Source organism: Onychomys torridus, chromosome 8 (assembly GCF_903995425.1).
Source record: "Onychomys torridus chromosome 8, mOncTor1.1, whole genome shotgun sequence".
Classification (NCBI taxonomy): Eukaryota; Metazoa; Chordata; class Mammalia; order Rodentia; family Cricetidae; genus Onychomys; species Onychomys torridus.
Window position 1 is genome coordinate 83,027,106 of NC_050450.1, and position 11,018 is coordinate 83,038,123.

Consider the following 11,018-nt stretch of genomic DNA (forward strand, 5'->3'; position numbering starts at 1 on the left):
CACCAAATGACAGGTCTGATGCCCCAGGCCCATAAATTGTGTTTTCTGGTTAAGTGGGGAGGCATGGAGGCTGTCAAGCAGACAGATAATCAAGTTTAATAGGGAGAAAACATGTCACCTCCTGGGGGGTGGTGTTTGTGGTGACTGTCTCCCTTGATGTAGGAGTTCTGGCTCCTCAGAGGGGTCATGGTTGAATCCTCTAGTCTCCCAACAAATGCCCACTCACAGCATACACACATGAACCCGCTCACATTCATAGGCTCACCCAGTATACACACTCCGTCCCAGGCTTCTCTCCCAATACTGCACAGTTCTGCTGTGAGCATACTCACCCATCAGTGGCTGAGATCCTGCCAGGTGCTCTGTTCTCTCGTGGTCCCACTTTTTCCACTGAGGGGATGAAACCCAGAGAGGTTGAGCCCCATCTCCTAAATCACCCATATGAGGCATGAATTTAGATGTGTACATGTTTCTCTAGATCCCGTGACACCACCACCCAATCCCACCAGTCCCGAGTCTCTGTCCCTTCTCCTTAGACATGGGCTGAGAGAGACTCCTTGAGCTTGCCTTGCCTCTGGGACCCCTCCTGTTCCTCTTCACCCGTCAGGATGGGTACCAACTCCCAGAACACAGGGCAAGTCCTGAAGGAAAACACGGGAGTTGAGGCTGGATCTGGAGGAGTCAGGCCTCCCAGGGACAGAAGGGGACATCTAACAGGACTCAGGGTGCCTACACTAGAGGAATGGAAGATCTAGCCAGGCTGGAAGAGCAGGAGGGACTCCACCACTCAGGCCCCAAGTATGGGAGCAGGCACTGACCCAGTTTGTCCATGGCTAGAGAGACAGTGAAGGACAGTGGTGGGGGTTTCAGGGAGGACATCCTCTAGGGCTGCCTGCAGACAGAGGCCCTTTACCCCCCTTAAGCTCAGTGGTGCTCAGAGCAGGAGAGAGTGGCCAGTGGCAGTGGGTAGGCATCCAGGCCCGTAGGTGTTGTGAGGGTAGGGAGGAGTTACTGGGACTCTAGAAGCCCCCTCCTTGCCTCATTCTCCTGTTCTTCCAGGTCACACGTGGAGACACCTCCCACTCCCCTATCTCTTCCCCTCTTGCCTTCTCCCTCAGCTGGCTAGAGCAGCAGCCCTAGAAGCTAGGGCCATTGGAGCCATGTTCCCAGGATGGAAGGGAGCTTTGTCCAGAGACGCCTTGGCCAAATCCATGATCTCAAAACAACTAGGCCAGCTTGCCCCTTCCTTTGCCCAGAACGCCCCAGAGCTCCCCTGGTTGGCGATGGAGGTTCTTTCCGAAGATCTCTGCAACCTCCAGGGCCTCCTCTCCCCACCCTTGCCCCACCCCCAGCACTTCCAGTCACAGGGTCAGTGGAGCTAGCATCCTGACATTGCCAGATGGAGTGGGAAGGGATGCAGTGAGATCTGCTGCCTTGGTGACCAGTGGCTGGCTGAAGTCAGATCTCTCTCTCTCTCTCTCTCTCTCTCTCTCTCTCTCTCTCTCTCTCTGTGTGTGTGTGTGTGTGTGTGTGTGTGTGTGTTGTGAAGTCTCAGCTCTCAGGGAACCTGGAGCCTGGGCCCTGTCTCTGGAAGACCACCATGTATTCAGTGTGCCTGTCTGGGACTATCCAGATCTGTCCCAAGGCCTGATGTTATCATTAACAGTGCCCTCAAAGCATCCTGGTTAGGCCATAAATTATGTCTCAGGCCAGCAGACTGGTAGGGCATAACCCCCCATTCTCCTGGCCTCTGGGAAGAGCTGTGGATCCTGCTTGGGCCTCACCCAAGCATAATAGGGCCAGACAGCAAAAAGGGGAGCTGGAGCTATATAAATAAGCCTTTTGGGGGGAGGCCCTCCAGCACTGGGTACAGCTGGGCTGCCTGCTGGAGAGAGAGAAAGAATTGTGGTTGCCCCCAAGCATCGTATAATTTAGGATGTATTTTGGGCACCCTCTCCTAGCTCAGGGTGGGGCTAAGGTTAATTTAAGGGTTTAATGGATTGGGGAAGGAAGAGAGGGAAGCCCTCCCATTTAGGCTGGCTGGCAATGGAGTTTCCTTCCCAAGATCTCTGCACCCACCACAGTCTCCTCCTCCCACTCTTGCCCTCCCCCCCGGCACCTCTCCTTGGCAGAGGGTGGTCCTTCCCAAAGTGCGAGGGCCTCAGGTCTCAGCCCTCCTCCCACCACCAGGGACAGAAGCAGCTGGGGCCTGAGAGAAGCATTGGAGGCCAGGATGTTCTGGAAAGTTCTGAGATGTCTCAACTCCTGGTCCAGTGTTCTGCTATGTCCTTCCTGAGTCAGAGGGTCTTTCATAGGCTCTACTTTAGTGTGATGGTGAAGGTACAAGCTCAGCCCGAGTCTGAAGGAAGAGGCACACGGGCAACCGGTGCAGTGGGATGGAACAACTGTTGGGAGTGGGCACGGGGTTTGCCCTTATCTGATGGAATAGTCACAGGCTCTGCATTAGCCTAATGGAGAAGGCAGAGATTCTGTCTGTAGAGATTTTTCATCCATGGGGCAGACAGATCCAGGCCCAGCCTTCAACGAGTAACATCTATCATTTTAGTTTTCACTTGCTTTTGACTTTAGGGCTTGATCCCCAGTTGTCACTTAACCCTTATCTTCTGGGACCTCACTCTGTCTCTTAGAGTTTTCAGCACGTGCCTAGGCACAAAGCAGAAACTCGTCAGAGGTTTTGATTGAATGAACTCAAAGGCAGCACCGGATCCAAAAAGCCCTGAGGGCAAGACACTGCTGTGGACAGTGAGAAAGCATGTGGCCTCCCGACTTATGTGAGATGATCCTTCCATCTTGAGCTTGCTGCCCTTCTGACCCACAATCCTGGGATCACCAGCCACTCTGAGCTGTGAGCCTCAGTCTCTTTCTCTGCTTTGCTGTCCGTAGCCTCCTTCCCTTCCTTCTCTCCTCTACTGTAAAATCCTGCTGGTCCTTTCAAAACTCCACCATCCCCTCCTCCCTGATGACCACCCAGTACCTTTGCTGCATCCCAAGCCCTCCTGGGGTTTCCCTTCTCACTCAGCAGGGGCTTGCGGTTCCCACTTCTCCCTCCTTTAGGCTGAAGGCCCTGGGGGCCCACTCATCTGGAGCTGTCTCAGAGCCTGGTACCTTGTAGAGGCTCAATTGGGCATAAGGCACTGAGGGAGCCGGGGTTGAGCCTGCTCCGGGGAGTCTCCAGTGGAAGGTGTAGGCGGTTGTTGGGGGTAATTTCAGAAGTTGAGTTGATGGGGGTGATATGAGTGTCCCATAGCAAGGTGTTGAGCCTTCTGAGTAATGAAGAAAGAGAAAGGGTGACATGTAGGAGGCCTGGGGAAGAGTGATGGACACTGAAGGGGGGTAGTGGGGACAGGGTGAGGGCATAGGGAGAAGGTCTAGGGACAGAGAGACAAAGACCTATTGGTCACTAGATTACATGAACTAGCTCAGACCCCTGTATGGGGGCCTGGGTAGCACTGGCCACTCCTTGTTCAGCTCCTTTGTAGGCCATGCCTACTCCATCTTTCCTTTGTCTGAGCCAGCCTCCTTTCTGTATTTTCTCCATGGTACCCGGGGTATCCAAACTCTACTTGGGTACCCAAACTCACCTTTTCCACATAGGCTGCCTGGCCTGACGTTCAAGCCAGAAACCTGGAAGCCAACCTCAGGGTACCCTGGTCCTCATCTTCTGCCTTCAGTTTCCTTTTCCCATCTTGTTACCACAGGCTAGACCTGTCCACCATAGCCGGACACCTGGAACTCAGTTGGAGCCTCCTGAGTCTACCCATGCTGACCACCTTCAAACTACCCTCATACTTACTCTAGCTGTTTGGATTCTGTCTCTCCTGGGCCCGGCTGTCACACAGCCCCGGGAGCCTTCCCTGTGCTCTTCAGCCAAGATTGGGCCAAAGCTCCCCTCCAGGCGCTACCCTGTTCCCCCAACACAGTGTATTGGATGGGTCTTGGTTTTCTGCACCTGGGATCTCCACCAAGGTCATAACAGGCTCCAGTTAGGTCTGAGACTGAAGCAGGCCTTCTATCGTTGTTGATGGAACCTTCATTCAAGAAGACAACAGATAGCTGCCTTCACAGGGAGGTCCAGAGTCGAGGGGGCACTAGAACAAGGAAGTCTTGGCAGTGGCAGTAGCCTTGTAACAGATGCTGTCTCATGCTGGCCCTGCAGAAGCTGAGCTCCAGGGAACCAGCAGAGCTCCCCATTCCCACCCACACACCCAGGACCTCTGTCTCCAAGAGGGATCAGAGTTCCTTATCAGCTGCCACTGACATTTTGAGCAGCAGTCTGGAGTTGAACAAACTAGGAAGGAACGTGATAGCATCTTACTCCTGCTCTGGGCCATGCTAGGGAGGGTTAGGGTGTTGGCCACAACCCGGAGTGGAGACCTTTGAGAATTATTTTACTTGAAAAACTCTAAAGGGGCTGGAGAAATGGTTCATTGGTTAGGAGTACTTGTCCTTACAGAGGACCAGGGTTTGATTCCCAACAACCACATGGTGCCTCACAACTATCTGTAACGCCTGTACAAGCTCCTATGCCCTCTTCTGAACTTTGTGGGTACTAGGCACACATGTCATACACATACTACATGCAAGTGAATAAAAACACCCCCCCCAAAATAACTAAAAAACAAACAAAAACCACTCACACACATAAAAATTCTAAATTTTTAGGGAGGTAGAGAGACAGCTGAGGGGTTAAGAGCAAAGGCTGCTTTTCCAGAGGTTATGAATTCAGTTCTCAGCAACCACATGGTGGCTCACAACCATCCATAATGCTTTCTGGCGCCCTCTTCTGGCCTGCAGGGATACATTCAGGCAGAACACTATACATAATAAATAAGTAAATCTTTTTTTTTTAATCTAAATTTTTAAAATTTAAATTTGTTTTATGTATATTAAAAAAACTTAGGTACTTTACTTCCTAGCCCCTACTATATATGTCTTTGTTTGGCTTTTAAAAAGATTTATTTATTTTATTTTATGTGTATGAGTGTTTGTCTGTATGTATATAAGTGTACCATGTGAGTGGCTGGTGCCCATGGAGGTAGAAGAGGGTGTCAGATCCCCTGGAAATGGAGTCACAGGCAATTGTGAGCTGCCAGGTGTGTGCTGGGAACTGAACCCAGATCCTCTGAAAGAACTCTTAACCACTGAGCCATCTCTCCATCCCTTTGTTTGATTTTGATTTTTAATTTTTTTTTATTAAATTGTGGTGTGTGTGTGTGTGTGTGTGTGAGAGAGAGAGAGAGAGAGAGAGAGAGAGAGAGAGAGAGAGAGAGAGAGAGTCAGTTTTTTCCTTTCATCATACGGGTTCCCAGGATCCAACTTGGGTAGTTTGGCTTGGTGGCAAATGCCTTCACCAACTGAGGCATCATCTCCCTGGTCCCTAACCAATTTTGTTGTTGTTTTGAGACAGGGTCTCATTATGAAACTCTGACTGTCCTGGAACTCACTATGTAGACAAGGCCAGCCTGGAACTCACAGAGATCCTCCTGCCTCTGCCTCTTTAAGTTATGGGTTTAAAGGTGTACACCACCATGCCTGGCTAAATGTATAGCCCAGACTGGCCTCCAATTCATGATCCTCCTGCCACCGCCTCCATCAGCAAATCCTGTCATCTTGGAACACCATAACCTGCTGGGTTTTTTTTTTTTTGTTTGTTTGTTTGTTTGTTTTTTTCTTTTTCGAGACAGGGTTTCTCTGTGTAGCTTTGCTTCTTTCCTGGAACTCGCTTTGTAGACCAGGCTGGCCTCGAACTCACAGAGATCCGCCTGGCTCTGCCTCCCGAGTGCTGGGATTAAAGGCATGTGCCACCATTGGGTTTTTTTGAGACTGGGTCTCATGTAGCCCAGGCTATCCTCAAACTCATGTAGCTGAGGATGACCCTGAGCTTTGACCCTCTTGTCCCTGCCTCCGGAGTGCGGCAGTCACAGGTGTGTCCCACCACACCCAGAGCACGCAGTGCTGAGGAGGAGCCCAGGCTCCATGGCTGCTAGGCAAGCAACCACTCTACACACTGAGCTGCATCCCAGCCCTTCTGTGTGGTTCACTAAGACTTCCATCCTGTCCCTTTGGGAAATGTGGCCACTCTAGGTAGGTGAAGAAATGTCAATCCTGGGCTATTCCAGCCCCTCTTCCTAGGCTCAGCTCTGCCCTGCAGAGACCAACTGAGGCTGAGTTTGCCATGAAACCGGGTTAGTAAAGCTGTCACACCTCTCCCTCCACAGTGGCCACCATTAAATGGTGCAGAGGGGGTGAGTATGAAATGAACCACACAAAGGACCAGAGGTGCCAGGCTGAATGCCTGGGAGTTAGACCCCTCCCAAGATCCTTCCTGGGGGTAGAAAGGCAGTGGGGGTGGGGGTGCAGGAGGTCAGACAGCTTCACCCCTGCTCAGCTTCCCGGGAAAAGACTGGGAGCTGGGGGTCCCCTCCCTCCCCTGCTGGAGGAAAGGGTGAGCTCACAAGCGGGCCCAGGCACAGCCAGCGGGTAGGAGACATAATTAAAATGCCAGAGGTTAGGAGGTGAAGTTTCAACGGAAAGAATGAAGGCCCAGCACGCTGCTGCGGCGGCTGCTTCTCCACCCTCTCCCTCTGCCAAGCCCACATTCGATTTTTATTTCGGGAGCCGCCAGCACAGCACTTGGGAGGGAGCAGAGAAACCTCACGCAGGCTCTCACCCTGCCACGTCTGGAGCTGGGGCTAGGCAAGGGGGAGAGCTTCAGGAAGGACCAGTGGGTCCCCACCCCAAGACTTAACCAACCTCAGGGATGGGGTGCCAGGGGAGTGTGGTACCTGGGCAGAAAGAGGGCTTAGAAAGCAAGGAATCAGACCCAGAAGGAAGGCCGCCCCTGCCAGTCCTCTGGAGCCTTTCCTCTGTGGCTTCAGCTCTTGGGGGTGCGGGGGAACACTCAGCTCTCCCTTAAGTCCTTGCTTCGGCTGGGGACTTCCAGTGTTCTCTAGAAACGTGTATGTATGGAATGCTCCTAAGCCTGGTCTTGGTTCCCTGTGTGACCCTGAGAAAGTTCCTATCCCTCTCTGGACCTTAGTCTTCTCTGTAATAGGAAGGGTGGTAAGATGAGCGGTTTCAAGCAGGGCTCTGTGAAGGTCTGGGTCCTGCCTTCTGGGCCACCTTCTCCTGGGCACATTTTGTGTCTGCTCTCTAGGGGGATAGGAGAGTGAGGGCCGAGGCTGGACAGCCCTCGAAGAGCACTGGGCCCTTCCTGCAGACGGGAGGGAGCTGGGGGCCAGCTCCGTCTTCTGCTCTCATTTTCTCTTCAGTGCCTAATGCAGTCCAGATGGCGCCTCATCAGAAAGCCGAGGCAGCAGATTCCAGGGCAGGCGGTTGGGCTCCTCTCTGCAGCAGGCTGAGGAGGGGGCTGGGGCAGGCCGCTGGGGAAATGGAGAGTGTGGGGGTGCGGGCTGCACAGGAGGGCAGATGGAGGGGACCTCTGAGACACGTCACTACCAAATAAGGGGCCGAGCCAGGATCGCACAGACACACAGAAAGGAATGGCTGTGCTGTGAAGGGTCTGGTCTGCTGGGCTCTGTCAAGGTGCCCTTCCCGAGTGCTCAGCCAGAGCCCTCCCTGATGGTAGGGGGAAGGGTGCGTCTGCTTTGGGAAATAGTCGGTTATCCGAGTTCAAATCCTGGCTCTGCCTCAGGGGTCAGGCATAGTTGACGTCACAAAGCCTCACTTACTCCATCCGCAAAATGGGTTGGTTAATGGTGACCTTGGGAATGGCTGTGAGTGACACACAACCGCTTCCCTGTTGCGCAGGATCCCTGCAATAAGGAGAAGGATCTACTCCTGAGTCCTCCTGCTGCAGCGTCCCCGACCTCCTGGGGGACTTCAAGTCTCCTTTGAGAGGCAGTCGGCCCTCCAGATCGATCGAGTCTGGAGAGGGAGGGTGCTCTGGCAAGGGCAGACCCTGATGCCTCCCTCCGCCCTGGCTGGCCCTCCCCCTCAGGACGCCTGGCTAGGCTCAATCCGGGGCCAAAGAGCCACGTCGAAGAAGCAGAGGGTGCAGGGTGGGGGCTTCACGAGGAGGGGGGACAGACTCTCCCAGCCAGGCCCCGCCTGCTCCCGAGTTCCCAGCCAGGAGAGCTTCCAAGCCACGCTATGCTCTCCTCTGCCTCAGATGCACCGAGGGAGCGCCTCGATTTTTCCACCAGAAGAGCCAAAAGCAAAATGAGAAACAAACCCGGCCTGAAGCTTCTGGTCCCGATCCCCTACCTACCCCTGTGGTGAATGGAGAGAGGAGGAGGAGGGGCATCAGCCCTGTCCCCAATCCCATTCAGTGCCAGGACCCCAGGGGCAGAAGGCTCAGGCCAGAGGGACCTCTGCTGCCTCACCTTCACTGTGGGGTGGAGAGTGGGGGGAGCTGGCGTGTGGTTCCCCACCTACAGTCCGGGAAGGAAAAGAGTGAAGAAGCCCCTCCCCACTGCCTCGTTCTATGTCTCCAGGCTGGGGCCGCACTGTCTGCAAAGAAGGAACGGCCTTGGATCCCACGCAGTGACTGTAGTCAGAGTCCCGGGCTCAAGAGATGCGACCTTGGAGGCCCTACCACTCACTGCCCCCCGGTTGCTCCCCAGAACCTCCCTCCTTACAGAGACTTTTTCCACAGAAAGTCCTTTCCCGTGACTAGCCCTGCTTTCCCACCAGGCATGCTTGTTTCCTTGGCTCATCCTATCCTCGGCCCCCATGCAGAGAGACCTTATCTCCAGCCATTCTCCGAGAAACAACAGCAGCAGCTTCCCACCTGGTGAATTCTGTCTCCTGACCCACCAACCGGATCATTTTCCTTCACCCGTGGCTACTTAGTGTTCTCTGCCTAAAGCCATTTGCCACACCAGTGGTACACACACACACACAACACACACATACACACACACACACACACACACACACACACACACACACACACACACACACAGAGTCTCCCTAAGCCTCACATGTCCCTTTGCTGAACCAAACACCGACTCGGGTGTCTCTTGCCTCTGTTCCACTTGACCACCCTCAGCACCAGTGTCCCTCATGTCCACCACTTCCCTCGTGCTTGGCCCGCCCCCATCCTCGTGTCCTTCCTCCTGGTCCCCCAATTCACTTTCTAGGCTCTAGGCTCTGTCCTCCTTCCAAATTTATTCGGAGTCCTCGACTTCTGCTCATGGCCCAACCTAATATAATCTGATTGACTATTGGGATTCTGGAATGAGCCATAGCCAAACCTAGAGCAAGACGAGTTTTATGCATTGAGGTGGCTTCCTTGCTGGCTGCCAGAGGCAATTAAAGTCTCTCTGAAGGAAGTCACCATCAACCAGAGCTGCTAGAAGCCCCTACCCACTCCCCCCAACACACACATACACACACAATGCCCAGTACTCCATGTGACATAGCTAGACAGCTCTTCGTGGTCCTCCTTCTCTTCTCTTTACCCCCCACCTTCTTCTCTTCCTCCGTTCCTGTGTCTTTTCTCCCTTTCCCTCCCTCATCTCTCCTGTCCTTACCTCCCCTTCTCCCTTTTCCTTCCAAAACCAGTTTCTTCCAGAAGCCTTTAGATGCAGCTAAGCAAAGTAAGATGTCCCCCAGGTATTGGGGTAAAGATATACAGTGGTCTACATATTGTGGGGGGCAGCGGAGGTACAAATGATGTGAGGACAACATCAGTAGGGTTGAGGTGGGAGCAAAAGAGTCCCCAGGTAGGAGGCCAGGCTGGTGTAGGTCATCAAGGGTCCCAGCGAAGTAAGGAATTGCTCCATTTGGGCCCAGCTCAGCAAGGGCAGTCAGCTCATGAGAGGTAAAGAGGGCCCCTGGCTGAACCAGTGGACAAGCAGATCGTGTAGTCCAGCAGAGAGCAGGGAGTCCATAGGGTACCCAGGGGCCTTAGTGTGGGAGACAAGAGCCTGTAAGTTGAGAGCACTTCTGTGTTGGGTATATTCTCTGGAATGTTGGTTCCAGGGGCTTCTGTGAGGAGTCTGAGTTATGGCATACTGGAGCCTAAACAGATAAGGTATGTCCAAGTGGTGGGCTGGTCCAGGGACGGGTTCAGAACCTGAGACTGAGGGAAGGTCTGGGGGTGGGAAGACGGTGGTGATGGGATATTGGTTGAATGAGGTGGGACTGACTCAAGATGCAAGTGTGACCTACTAAGCACAAACAGGAGGATTTTCATTGTTATAATGAGTGTGGTAAGCATGGAAAAGGTGTTGGCGCCCTAAGTCCTGTGTACCTGGGCTGGGATTGAGGTGTTGGTGAGAATGTGTGATTTTAAATAAGGCTGGAGGGGGTTGTTGAGATGATTCAGTAGGAGAGGGTTTGCTGCTCCTGCAGAAGACTCAAGTTCAGTTTCTAGCAACTGTCTATAACTCCAGTGCTCAGGGGTCTGACAGCCTTTTCCAGCCTCCCCAGACACCTGCACATACCCACTTCCCCACATGTACACAATTAAAAATCAAATGATCCTTTTAAAAAATCAACTATAGAAATAGATTGCTGTAAGTGTATAGGTGTGTGCATATTGTGCATATGTGTCAATGTCCATAAGATTATGAGCACATATGTTGCATTTCCTAGCTTCATCCACTGAGGAAGTCTGGAGGGAGCCACAACTGTAATAATAGCAAGACATCACCACCATCCACCTTTGTTTCTAAATGGCGTTGTCTACTAAAGAAGCCAAGGCTCCTTGGGAAAATGTCTGATCACAGGGTCAGGACAGGCTGGGGTTGGGAGAAGTACAAGATAAGCCTGAGTCATTTTGTGCCAGAGAGGAAGGTGTCCAGAGATGATGCGACAGAGTTAATGTATGACTCAATAATTCCATCCCTAAGTGTTCTCAAGGGAAATGAGAACATGTCGGCACAAAAACTTGTACACGAATGTGTGCAGCAGCATTACTCATGGCAAGAGGCAGAAACAGCAGAAATGTCCGACTGATGAACAGGTCAACAAAATGAACTAGATCCAAACAATGGAATATTATTTAGCCATAAAAAGGAATGATGTGT